The sequence below is a fragment of the Apodemus sylvaticus genome, chromosome 15, assembly GCF_947179515.1.
Source record: "Apodemus sylvaticus chromosome 15, mApoSyl1.1, whole genome shotgun sequence".
In the NCBI taxonomy this organism is placed as follows: domain Eukaryota; kingdom Metazoa; phylum Chordata; class Mammalia; order Rodentia; family Muridae; genus Apodemus; species Apodemus sylvaticus.
In genome coordinates, this window is record NC_067486.1 from 52,329,426 (window position 1) to 52,341,683 (window position 12,258).

A 12,258-nucleotide genomic window follows, 5' to 3' on the forward strand; every position below is an offset into this window, starting at 1 on the left:
CTACTTAAGGAAATTATTTATTTGTATCCCAATACAGAGTAAAAAGCATTCTGACCATGGCATGTCAAACCATGGCTTGACAATGTTCTACATAATTATTTTTCCAGTGATCTATACTAGGTTCATGTTCTAATCTCTGCCTTTCCCTCATACACTTCATAAATACATAAAATATAGAATGTGATGATTTTGGTTGAAAAAAAGATGTTTTGACTTGGTACCCATATTCAATTTACTCCTTTGCTAGGTATTTTCCACAAGCAAATGGTTTTTATGTATTATTTGACATGCCTAGTACCTACTGATATATATTAAGAAGAGGAAATCATGCAGAACAAGAATGAGGAATGGCATTAATTGCAAACACATAGAAAGTGATGCTACTTCACAGAAGAGGAGTCTGGCATTTGCAGCAGGATGTTACAGAGCCCATTGGAAAGCATTTTAGAAAACTAAAGGAAGTTTAAAACTGTATGAAATATAGATGATCCAGAATAATGCTTCCTGGAAGGATAGAGTAAGGAATGTTCTTGATGGCAAATGGAAAAGCTGATTTGAAAACCTTCAATAGTCACTTTGCTTTCTCTAGATGTCCTGAGATGAATGAACAGAACAACAGTCAATGAGCCAAGGTGGTATTTCTAGTTTACTAAGGATGACTGAAGAGAGTCTGGTAAGCTCTTGCAGTGCACTTCATGCCGAGTAGGAGCTGTAACAGGCACTTTGAAGCTGTTTTTTTTTTTCAAAACAACCATGACAGCAGCAACAAAACCAACAAAGTTCACCAATTCATACTTTTCTTGCTCTCACACTGTAACTAAACATGGCTTCTGTGCCTTCATTTGGGGCCTATTTTCTTGATTATGAGTAGACATTAACATCTCTACTACCACATTTCTCCTGAATAAAGAAGGCACAATGGATCTGTGTACTAAACCACAATTTTCTTGAGTTTTAGAAACCTCAAATCCTTGTTTGAAAGATAGCTCTGCCCTGTCATGAAGACCATCATGTATGGCAGAGAGGCTATATCTCAAAGCTAGTCATCTCATAGGAAACAGGCACCAATCTGGTTAGCAGATTAATAATTATGGACTATTATGAAGGATGGTGGCTGAGAATGACTGTTACCTAGGACAAAAGCATCCTGAAGATGAACTTGGTAAGGTCAGAATCATTGGGTATTTTTTATCAGTTCTGTTTCTTAACACATGGAGCTTACACAAATAATTTTCTTTTAAGTGGAATTTTGGGTTAGTTCCTAGAGCTAGCCTTTTGGAAGTGTGAAAGCTGGGAATTTCACCCTAAAACTCTGGTTATACACTCACTTAAAGACCAAAGATTGTGGCTTACATATTGTCCTCTTTGTGTGTTGGAATTTATCTATCCAATGCAATTTATTTTTTACTGTAGCTAAAATAATTAAATGCTTCCCAATTTACATTAGTTTATGAATTGAAAAGATAATTTTCATGGAAAGAAAGCAGAATCTAGATTTTAATGTAAAACAGGATTAATATGAAGAGATAGAATCCAGTTTTTAAAGTAACTCACATAATATTTTATTACAATTACATTGTTTTAGTTTTTTAATTATACCCAACTTAAAACAATAGTTGGTTTAGATCAAAAATTGTTTCAGCTTTAGGAAAATCAACTGACCCATCTTGGGAGTTCATGGCTTTAACTATGAAAGGAGGTAGAGCAAAATAAAATAAGTGTGCCAACATAATTTACTTTGATCTTTAATGATTTAATAAGCAGCTTTGATGTTCTGCAGTTGATGATGTCCTAACATAGACTTTTTAATACATAAAGGTCAGCAATTTTCTACAGATACAGATTTTCTGTAAAGAAAATACAGATTTTCTACAGAGAAAAATAAAGAACACTTCTAGCGTACGTTGTGTGGGTATGTATATACTTGTTTATGTGTGTTTGTGTATACCTCTCTGTGTATATGTATGCTCTTCTTAGTACATATGAGAAATGTTTCAGAAACGATCTGTCTACCTTCAGTTAGCCACTCTATTGTGCCTCTGACACTTCATTTTACAAGATATATACTGACAGGCAAAATGACAAATTTATTATTCAATGGTAGATTTTGATCTTTGGCAGGTCTCATTAATTCTATGCTGATCAAATGAGCAAATATGTCCCCCACCAAAAACACAACCAGAATTTGTTTTTATATTGTATTTCAGAGAAGATAGACTAACTGCACCAACTATAGCTTAAGAGTTGTTTACTCATGTTCTTTGTATGTTACTGCTGTGAAAATAGAAAGCATCATTAAAAGTAAAACTGAAAAAAATTCACAGTATTCTCTTGGCAGTAGTCAATTACAGTTAGATAATGTGATTTTTGCTTAGACAGGTTCTCAAAGTACAATATAAAAAATTGAAGCAATTCTAAATCCCTAAGCGACAAGGGAATTTACTAGAATGAATTTTTATTATTTTATTGTATTAAGTAATTATTTTGTTAGTAACTTATAGAGCTTTAAGAAAATTACAGTATTGTTTATTTACTTTTGTTAATTAATTGTACCCATCCCTTTAACTGTTCCCTTAGCTTAGGATTGTAGCATAAGTGTTAGAACGAGTTTTTAACATATAGAACGAGTTTTTAACATATACAACATGGACTATCCAAGAGACTAAACTTCTAGTCCTTGCACTTTACCTAAATGTAAGTCCATATGGACCTGGAGACACTCTCTGCTGTTTGTAAATTCTCTGAAGCTAACATGAGTGGAAAGGTGTCTAAAGTCAATTAATTCCTCATTTTTTAGATCCCACCATTTTACTTTCGCATTAACTATTCAAAACATACCATTTAGGTTGACTTCAAATGAAGAGTGGAATAAGCCATAAACTCGATAAAAGCATAGGAAACAGTCATTTAAACACGTTTACTGCAAAATCCTATAAAAATATAGTACATGTTCACCTTGATGAGGGAAGATGGGGACTTGCTGCTTCTCATATCATAGGGAGATATTTTCATAACAAAATGTTCTGCATGGAAACTATAGTTATGCTCAAGTGAAAACCTTTTAATACACTCTATTTATATTGTACTTACCAGTGTCCTTAACTCAGTTTCACTTGACTGCTAGTACCTTTCAGAAGGTTCCTTCAGCTTCAGGAAAGTAGAAAAGAACGCCTACACTTAAACATTGTAGAGTCATTTAAATGAAACTTTTCAAAGAGAGTGGTTTGTGGAATGAAAGACATGCAACCTTGTGCTGAACGGCTTATTTCCAAGGTATTTTACCTCCTTGGTATGAATAACTGTAGAAGGTTGTAAGAAAAGAGTTCATATGGAGAGACAAAACAATATTCCCCCTGTGACGTGCATGACATCGACAAGGTTAGCTACAAAACAAAGGAGATGTTTTGAAAAGTATGTTGTATGGATTGAATGCATAATCAGATATATTGTAATAAATGTCTTTAAATCTATTTTTAAAGCCCACAGGAAAAAAAATAAATTGATTCCAGAATTCTTTTTAACAGACCTCAGCATGTGTTAATGCTATTGTTTTTAATCTTGAAAAAAATAATCCAGTTACTTATTGCATGAATGATGATAGCATATGACTCCTATCTGGAGTATCGTCGAAGGGAGAAATCATTAGATTTGTCAAAAATAATTTCATACATTGTTTGAAGAGCTTTATTCACCAACATGTTAAATTCTACTTCTCTTTTAGCTGTTAGTGTAATCAAGACTCTCTAAATAACACAAAAATTAAAACCTTAGTTAGGGAATAACAGAAAAGAAAAAAAAATCAATGCACCTTGCAATTTCAAGAGGAATATTTTATCAAACCATTACTCAAGCCATCCTTGGGATTTTATAGACATGGTCTCCACAGCATTGTGCAAGGGCTTTGTTTTATGAGTCAAAGCAAAATACCAAAATGGAAGACAATGCAGAAAGTGAAGTAATGGGGATAATGATTTAGGAGGTGTTTGTAGAAAAATAAAAACACTCAAGGAAAAATTAGTTTCTGGCTTTGCCCAGAGACTATGACTAGGTAAGTCATGGCTTTATAGGGAAACAATACCTTCCAGGGATAATTCAAATGATGCATCAGAAAACCACATTTTTAGATGCCAGAGGCCATACATTTGTGTTCTTGGCATATCTATACCATGACAAACTACCTCTAATATTTATGTAAGTTCTTGATTGTTCTGGAAGAAAAGACAACACAAGTAGGAAACACTCAATGGAATCAGTGTTCCAGGAACTTCTGCTGATGCCGCTAGTACTTGGTCATTTGTCATGTCCTTCTTAGGAAAAATACATTTAGTTTCTTGGTTATAGCCAAAGTTCAAATACAGTTACAGATTTCAGCACTCCAACCAGAACCAGAATGCTATTACAAACCTACCTATCAGATTTGAATTCTGATAAGAATTTCTTATTTACATACAGATAAGTTTCTAAGACATTCTTTATATCATTGTATTTTAGTCTTACAAGAACATTATATGTGTAAAATTTATTAAAAAGAAATGCGTAAAAAGAGGCTGGGAATGTTAGGTCAGTTGGGAGAGTTCTTGCCTACTTTGCATACAGCATTTTAGGTGATTGATTTCTGTCATCATGGGAAGCTAGGCATGGCAGTATATGCCTATAGTCCTAGGTCCTTGGGAAACAGAGGCAGGAGACTCAAAAATTCAAAGTTATGCCGGGTGGTGGTGGTGCATGCATGTAATCCCAGCACTGTGGGAGGCAGAGGCAGGCTGATTTCTGAGTTCGAGGCCAGCCTGGTCTACAGAGTGAGTTTCAGGACAGCCAGAGCTATACAGAGAAACCCTGTCTCGAAAAAACCAAATCCAAACAAACAAACAAAGTTACATAGCTCAAGGGTAGCTTGAGACACATGGGACCCTCAAAAGAGTGAAACCAATTATCTTCAATGTAATGACAAACAGACACAATGAAGGCAAACAATCTGATATTCTGTTTTTACATTCGTGAAAGGGCTGATTATTTTGAGTTGAAGCTTACATTCCAGTGTCAAAGGAATACATTTCTCCTTTATATTACCTTCTCGTGGAACAAGGATGGAAGAAGCCAGAGGCTCTGTAGGGTGAACTCTGTCAAGGTCTCAGCTACACTCACTCAGAACAAAGTGCAGATTGACAATTATTTGGGCACTGTTGACTCTAGTGTCATTTATCACAGAAATCCTCCTGCCTCATGAAAGGACAGACTTAATTAGATGGTTTCTGACTGTTTACTGGCCCAGGTGTCAAGATAATCCAGTGCTTTGAAAAGCTGATTTTTTTCCCCCACTAGATGCTTCAAGTAGAGCCCAGAGAAACAAGCTAGGTATAGAATTTGGAATGCCAAGAAAAGGATACTATTTGAAGGTGGTTCAATACCAGAAAACTATATTGCAAGGGAACTCATCTCTCTAATAGGAGCTGTACAGATTTTAAACATGGTCAAATATTTGTAAATATCTGTTAACAATGACCATTAATGTTAATTATGAGTTAACTACTTTAACTACTCCACCTGATGATCATTTTCTATTAAATAAGCAGAGATTGGGAAATTTAACAAGTCATTAATTGGCATCTATTGGACTCTTCTTTGATGCTCTAGCTGCCTTAAGGAAACTTCCATCAGTCAAATGGTCACACTGTGCTTATGGCAACATCATGAAGTTTTGAGCCCCACCCCCGTGGATGCCTTAAGAAAAATTATACAACAATCAGAGTTAATTGTGTCACCTTCAAAAGGTTAATATCCACCTGAGTTTATTTCAGTTTATAATGGACATTTTGCTATTGCAAACTATGGTGAAACTTGCCAATATTTTTATATTAGTGTTTTTTTATGATATGGATTTTGTTTTCAACTTTATTATTTGTTTGTTTGTTTGTTTGTTTTACATCCTGATTTCTGCACCCTCCCAGCATCCCCCTCCCATAATCACTCACCTCATTTCCCCCCTTCCCTTCTCCTCTGAGAGAGTGGGGGGCTCTCCTGGTTATCCACACCCTGGCACATCAAGTCTCTGCAGGGTAGGCACTTCCTCTCTCACTAAGACAAGGCAGCCCAGTTAGGGGAAAGGATTCCAGAAAGGCAACAGTTTTAGGACAGCCCCAGCTCAAGTTGCTAGGGGAATGAAGACTGTGCTGTACATCTTCTACATATGTGTTGGGGTCCTTGGTCCAGGCTGTGTGTGCTCTTTGGTTAGTGACTCAGTCTCTGAGAACCCCCGAGGGTCCAGGTTAGTTGACTCTGTTGGTCTTTCTGTGAAATTCCTATCCCCTTCAAGGCCCTTAATCCCTCCCCCAACTCTTCAAATAGAGTCCCTGAGCTCTGTCGGTGGAGTTTCTCAGAGGACAGTTATGCTAATTACTTTTTAAAAACTGATTTGATAAAAATGATGAGTAGGAACTTAGGGAAGAAAGTTTATTTTGTCTAGTAGTTCAACAGGGAGTCCATAAGGATGGGTGGGGGTGCAGAAGCAGGTGACTGAAGCAGGAATCTAAGAGATCACACTTCCATCCATATATGGAAGCAGAGAGTAAACTCCTATAACCCATCTCCAGTGACATGCTTCCTCATTCAAACCACCATATACTTCCAATTAGGTCAGAAGGGGAGCACTTCTCCTGGTGGTACAGTGGAAGATGTGCTCTGCCTGTTAAGAGGAGAAAGTTCTGTGAAGGATGGAAGCACAGAACTTCATTTGTACGAACCCTTTATTTTGCTTGTTATAAGTCTTTATCTCTGGCTACATAAGCAGACTGTTTGGGCAGCTTGGTCAATAAATAGAAGACATTTGGGCTAAGTGCTACTTCCTCCAGTTTTCAAATTAGATTCCATAAAGATTGAAGTTTTGTCTTACCTGTTTTTAGTAGAGTGTTGAGCTGGTAACATGATGGAAGTAGCAGCTGAGAGGGTGGAATAGCACCTGTCACACCAAGCAGCAGAAATGGTGGGACCGCAGATAAGGAGACAGAAGTGAGCAGCTGATAGGTAGAGTCCCAGAAGTAGCAGAGTGTGTGGTTGTATAGATGGATGAAGAAGGGACAGAGCAAAGGACTGGTGATTCATAGCATCAGAAGCGGAAGCGGAAGCGGAAGCGGAAGCGGAAGCCGCAGCAGCAGCATTAACAGTAATGAAAATGTAGTGATTTCTGACTCCAAAACTGTAGCAGCTGTGACAGTAGTCATAGCAACAACAGGTACCTGTACTGCTTGAGGCAGAAGCTTAGGAGAAACAGAGGGAAGTGGAAGTTTTGAGAAAACAGTTGAATCTGGAGAAGCATAGAAGAATATAAAGAACCAGAGGAGAAAAGCTGGAGGCTCCTGTTGTTGGAAGCATTCCAGAGATTTGTCAGTCTATAGAGGCAAAGTTTCTGTGGCCTCAGTCCCCGGAGCTGTAACACTGTTTAGTTAAGAGCTGTGGAATCTAGTTCCCAAGGCCTCCCAGAAAAGACTCAAAACCATCTGCTTCCAGGGGCAGGTGAGGAAACCCAATTTTCTATGTCTGCACAAGAAGTGCAGTATTGGTAGAAGCAATGGTCCCAGTTCCATTGGTAGAACTAAGGGTCCTGCTTTCTGAAGTCTTTATAAAGTATCAAAGTCTAAAGGACAACACCTGCTGCGGCCATCAATATTCACTGCAGTCAGATATGGAAGGATACAAATGTCAAATACTAGTACTTTCTACCCACACTTTCTATTACCAGTAAAACAGAAGAACCCCAGCTGGCTCATTTGTGGCATTATGACAAGTTTTCTTATACACTACATACAAAGATTAAGAGTCATCAAAAAATTAAATTTGATTTCAGAATTAAATTTAATACCAAAAACAGTGCTTGAAAAATTAGAAACAAAACTTATAGTCTGTGAGAGGCAGGAGGATCAAGTGTTCCAGCTTATCCTAGGAATCATGTTTCAAAAAATCCTCCAAATATAAAAAAACAGAAACCCAGACAAATCGAAAGAAAATGTTAGAAAAAGTCTGTTTATCATGAATTATTGTACTTAATTCTCACATATCTCTGAGTGTCAGATATTATTTCCTATAGGTAAACCTGAGACTTTATCTCCTTGGAGTGCAGACACACTTGTGAGCACAGGTAGGACCAGCACTTCTGCTCAAAAGGACCCACGCAGAACCATTAGGACACAAGAATCAAGAAGCAGCCTGGGACAGGATCCTTCCAGTTTCCTTCTGTGCCCAGAGCTGATGCTGTGACACAGTGCTCCCTATACAAATACCACTGGGAGAAAGCTGGTCTCCAAGGAGTGCCGACACACCTGTGAGCACAGGTAAGACCACCACTTCTATTCAAATTCCTGGTCTAAGAGGGACCTGCCTAAAGCCATCAGGACACAGGAACCAAGGAACATCTTGGGACAGAATCCTTCTGGATTCTGTCTGTACCTGGCACTGACCTTGTGCCATAGCTCTTCATACCCCAATTTTTCCCAGAGAGATCTCATCTTCCAGGAGTACTGACACAGAGGCTTGCAGGAGGAACAAACCATAGTCAGAGACAGCAAGACCACCTAACACCAGAAATAACCAGAAGGCGAGAGGCAAGGGAAAGAACATAAACAATAGAAACCAAGGCTACTTGGCATTATCAGAACCTAGTTCTCCCACCACAGCAAGGCCTGGACACCCAACACACCAGAAAAGCAAGGCTCTGATTTAAAATCACACCTCATGATGATAGAGGACTTTAAGAAGGACATATATAACTCCCTTAAAGAAATACAGGAGAACACAGGTAAACAGGTAGAAGACCTTAGAGAGGAAACACAAAAATCCCTTAAGTAATTACAGGAAAACACAATTAAACAGGTAAGAAATTGAAGAAAACCATCAAGGATCTAAAAGTGGAAGTAGAAACAATAAAGAAATCACAAAGGGAGACAACGCTGGAGATAGAAACCTAGGAAAGAGATCAGGAGTCAAAGATGCAAGCATCACCAACAGAATACAAGAGACAGAAGAGAAAATCTCAGGTGCAGAAGATATCATAGAAAACATTGACTCAACAGTCAAAGAAAGTGTAAAATGCAAAAAGCTCCTAACCCAAAATATCTAAGAAATCCAGGACACAATGAGAAGACTAAACCTTCTATAATAGGTATAGAAGAGAGTGAAGATTCCTAGTTAAAGGGCCAGTAAATATCTTCAACAAAATTATAGAAGATAACTTGCCTAACTTAAAGAAAGAGATGCCCATAAATATACAAGTGGCTATAGAGCTCCAAATAGATTAGAACAGAAAAAACACGCTCCCATCACGTAGTAGTCAAAACACCAAATGCACAAAACAAAGAAAGAATATTAAAAGCAGTAAGGGAAATGTTTAAGTAACATATAAAGGAAGACATATCAGAATTATACCAGACTTCTCACTAGAGACTATGAAAGCTAGATGATCCTGGGCAGATGTCATACAGACCCCAAGAGAACACAAATGCTAGTCCAGGCTACTATACCCAGCAAAAGTCTCAATTATCATAGATGGAAAAACTAAGATATTCCATGACAAAACCAATTTTACACAATATATTTCCACAAATCCATCTCTAAAAAGAATAATAGATGGAAACCTCCAACACAAGGAAGGAAACTGCAACCTAAAAAAAAAGCAAAAAAGTAATCTTTCAACAAACCCAAAAGAAGATAGTGACACAAACATAAAAATAGCATCAAAAATAAGAGGAAGCAACAATCACTATTCTTTAATAGCTCTTAACATTAATGGACTTAATTCTCCAATAAAAGGACATAGACTAACAGATTGGATACATAAACATTGCCCAACATTTTGCTGCACATAGGAAATGGACCTCAATCTCAAAGACAGACACTTCCTCAGAGTAGAGGACTGGAAAACAATTTTCCAAGCAAATGATCCCAAGAAACATTTGAATGGAGTAGCCATTCAAATATCAAATAAAATCACCTTTCAAAGGAAAGTTATCAAAAAGGACAAAGAACGACACTTCATACTCATCAAAAAAAAATCTACCAAGAAGAACTCTCAATTCTGAACATATATGCTCCAAATGTAAGGACACCCTCATTTATTAAAGAAACTTTACTAAAGCTCAAAGCACACATTGAACCTCACTCAACAATAGTCAGGGACTTCAATATCCCACTCTCATCGATGGACAGATCAGGGAAACACAAAAATAAACAGAGACTCCTTGATACTAACAGAAGTTATGGACCAAATGGATATAACAGATATTTAGAGAGCATTAATCCTAAAATAATGGAATATACCATCTTCTCAGCACTTCATAGAACTGTTTCCAAAATTGACCATATAATTGGTTACAAAACAGGTCTCAAAATATACAAGAAGATTGAAATAATACCATGCATCCTATCAGATCCCTGTGGACTAAGACTGGTCTTCAATAGCAACAAAAACTGAAAGCCCACATACACATAGAAGCTGAACAACACTCTACTCAATGATAATTTGGTCAAGGAAGAAATAAAGGAAGAAATTAAAGACTTTTCAGAATTTAATGAATATGAAGGCACAACATACCCAAACTTTTGAAACACAATGAAAGCAGTGCTAAGAGGAAAACTCATAGCTCTGAGTGCCTCCAAAAAGAAACTGGAGAGAACATACACTAGGACCTTAACAGCACAACTGAAAGCTCTAGAACAAAATGAAGAAAATACACCCAAAGAGAAGTAGATGGCAGGAAATAATCAAATTCAGGGCTGAAATCAACCAAGTAGAAACGAAAAGAACTATACAAAGAATCAAGCAAACCAGGAGCTGCTACTTTGATAAAATCAAGAAGACAGACACACCTTTAGCAAGAATAAACAGAGGGCACAGAGACAGTATCCAAATTAACAGAATCAGAAATGAAAAGGGAGATATAATAACAGAAACTGAAGAAATTCAAAAAATCATCAGATCCTACTACAAAAGCCATTATTCAACAAAACTTGAAAATCTGGATGAAATGAACAATTTTCTAGACAGATACCAGGTACCAAAGTTAAATCAGGATCAGATAAACCATCTGAACAGTCCCATAAGCCCTAAAGAAATAGAAGCAGTCATTAAAAGTCTCTCAACCAAAAGAAAGCCCAAGACCAGATGGATTTAGCACAGAGTTCTATCAGACTTTCAAAGAAGAGCTAATACCAATACTTTTCAAACTATTCCACAAAACAGAAAGAGAATCAACAATACCCAATTTGTTCAATGATACCACAGTTATTCTGATATCAAACCATAAAAATACCCAACAAGGAAAGAGACCTTCAGATCAATTTCCCTTATGAATACCATTGCAAAAATTTTCAATAAAGTTCTCAAAACTGAATCTGATAACACATCAAAATGATCATTCACCACAATCAAGTAGGAAGGGATGTGGGGATGGTTCAATTAGGAAATCTATAATTGTAATCTACTACATATACAAACTCAAAGAAAAAATCCTACTCTATATTGATTTTCAGTGATATAAAACACGAAGCCATTTATTATAAAACACCAGAAGTTGAATACTTCATAAAGAACAGTTTTCTTAGCTCCTAATTCTGGAGTCTGAATGACACTCATATTTGCTTGGCTTTGGTGGCAATTTGGAATCTTCAGGGCAAATAGGAACACACTGGCAAAACTACTTGAAAGGGTATTACAGTGGGTTGAAGAGGGTCAAGCAAGGGGAGAGGCCAAATTCTCACAAAAGAACCCATTTGGGAGCTATTCCAGTCCTTGAAAGAAAGTGACTTGTCACTTTCTCAAGACAAGGGCAATCCACTAGTAGGGGCAGAGTTTCTGTAATGTAACCATCTTGTAATACACACCACTCATTAGTGGTGTCACTGCCTCCCCTACTGCAGCGCTCTGGTGCAAGCCTCCTACATGTTAACTTGTGGGGATACCTTCAAGCTTATATTCTGTGCCTTCACTTAACAGTATATTGAGTTTACAGGTTGTAAAGTGCAGCAACTGAGCAGAAGGACCTTCTGGAGAGTAATAAGTAACTGTGATTATCTCTGCTGAAAGGCTTAGGGAAGCTTCCTCAGAGAAGATTGTATCTATGCTGAAAGATTACAGTTCTTCATAAACCTAGCATGGGTAGATGAAGGTACACAATGAAAAAGTTGTCCTCAGTGGCACTCATGAGCATCCTTCATTTGACTAGAACATAAAGCATAGTCCCCCCTCCCCAATGACTTCCAGGGGTTCTAGTC